This window comes from Penaeus chinensis, chromosome 9, assembly GCF_019202785.1.
Source record: "Penaeus chinensis breed Huanghai No. 1 chromosome 9, ASM1920278v2, whole genome shotgun sequence".
NCBI classification, from domain to species: Eukaryota; Metazoa; Arthropoda; class Malacostraca; order Decapoda; family Penaeidae; genus Penaeus; species Penaeus chinensis.
In genome coordinates this window covers 13,052,432-13,054,931 of record NC_061827.1, presented here as the reverse complement: position 1 = coordinate 13,054,931, position 2,500 = coordinate 13,052,432, and positions in this window count along the sequence as shown.

Here is a 2,500-nt window from a genome sequence, read left to right as displayed (position 1 = left end):
CAGCCACGCGGTCCATGTCTAATGCCATACACAAATCGTGATTATGTAAACGGTATAATATATATATAAATATATATACATATACACATATATACATAAAGTATGTGTGTGCGTGAGAGAGAGGGAGAAACAGAGAGAGAGAGAGATAGATAGATAGATAGATAGGTAGGTAGATAGATAGATAGATAGATAGATAGATAGAGAGAGAGAGAGAGAGAGAGAGAGAGAGAGAGAGAGAGAGAGAGAGAGAGAGAGAGAGAGAGAGAGAGAGAGAGAGAGAAAAGAGAGAATAAATGAAAAACAGTGTGCAAAATCCGTAGAATGTGTTGGGTGAACCCCATATAGAGTACTGCTGAATTTTAAAATCTATATACCTTCCATATGATGTAATGTGATAAATGTATAATTTAATGAAATTGAGAATATACAGTAATTGGTTGAAAGTATATACGTAAATATTTATTTTATATATGCGTGATTGAATGGAAGGTCTGGCAGGATGTTTGTTAACAAGGAGATATTTGCAGTAAATTCAGACTCTATTACAGAAACACGAATAGATATACAGACACATAGAATAACATATTTCCAAAGTAGATGGATGATTCGGAAAGCACGTGAAGATAGATTAATTGATATAGTTAGCAGCATCAAAGCTCTGCACAGCCATCATTAAGAGGGCGTGGGGAGGCAATAAGCCGTGAGGGGAATGCCAGGGGATGAAATTTCGAAATGTGACTCACACAGTAGCATAGAGGTATATTTCGTCACGTACACGCAAGTACATGCATGCATTCATGCGTATTAACATGCGTCACACACGCACACACACACATGCACAGACACACACACGCACGCACACACACACACACACACACACACACACACACACACACACACACACACACACACACACACACACACAAACACACTCACAGTCACACACACGCGCGCGCGCGCATATATGTATGTGTGTATGTATAAGTGTGTATCTGTGTGTGTGTGTGTGTGTGTGTGTCTGTGTGTATGTGTGTCTATGTGTGTATGTGTGTGTGTGTATGTGTGATGGTGTATAAATATGTATGTGTGTGTTTGTGTATATTTGTATGCAGTGCATCATTATCTATGTATATCTTTGTATATATCTATTTATCTCTCTATCCGTTTCTCTATATCTCAATCTATCATATTTATGAAGCGAGCGAGTTGCGCGCGTGTGGGTGTAGTATATACACAAGCTCACAGATATATCATCTTCATCATCGAGCTTTTAGCAAGTAATCCAGCTCCAGACGGCGAGGTTTCAGCCGCTGGGATATCATTTCGCCATTGATTTCTCTTCCGCCGAGGCCCTGAGCCCCACCAGGAGGATTCCAGAGCGAGGATTTTCTATGGCATCCTGTTTGGCCTCGATCAACGGCGGGCCTTTGAAGTCCTACTGGGACTCCTAGTACACGGCCGGTTAAAGGGTGGGGGGGGGGCGGGGGAGGGGGGGATTTAGGCTGGCTTTAGATTGTCATGACGGTTTAGCTGTAGAATGATACTCAGCAAATATATAATATATATCATAGACTTTGAATCCTCATTGGTAAGGAAAAGTTAATAGGATCTGGGTAAATTCTTGTTCTGGCTCACCTAATTCCTCTAGGATTGTAACCCAGGAGTCGATTAAGGCTTGGAAAAACCCTGGATTGAAAGTTAGGAAATCATGATGGAAAGGAAAGGGAAGAAACTATTTCTGAGATTCAGGAGATTCTAATCGTCGGGAAAGGTGCTGTTACTGCTATAGTGAAAGCTATCTCGGTAAAGTGATTCTCTCGCTATATCTCTCCTGTCTTTTCCCTTCGAATGGATTGACAGGGACAAGAAACAACTGACAAGGTACAGTAAAGGTCCTAATGTCGATGTGCACAAAGTTACTTTGTCGTTAAACCTGTATTTATCAGTATGACTCTGAAACCAAGACGCAATCTACTGACTCTGTGCTTTCTGGAGAACAACCTCCTAAAATTAGAGTCAAGAACTCTTGGGGTCTGCTTGAGGTGACATCGCGCAAATTCTTTGATATTCACGTTTTCCCATTCTCGATTTTTCCTTTTATAATTTCAGTTGAAAATTGAATGGTGCGTTTCTGACTCTGTATTTCCACAGTCCCATCGAGCAACTGGGCTTTAAGTTTACCCGCTTTTCTTCGCGATCCTTTCCCGTTCCTTTTATTCATATCTCTGGTGTCTCTGGTGCCTCGTTACTGCTTCTCCAAGCACCACCTCCCTATTCACCCCTTCATTCTCTGCCACATGGTTTTGCCAAGAGGAGATCAATCCGACTTTGATGAAAACCACATACGCACACACCCACACACACACACACACACACACACACACACACACACACACACACACACACACACACACACACACACACACACACACACACACACACACACACACGCAAGGGAAATACACGTATCAACGTATGCCATATCTGTTAATGCTACTCG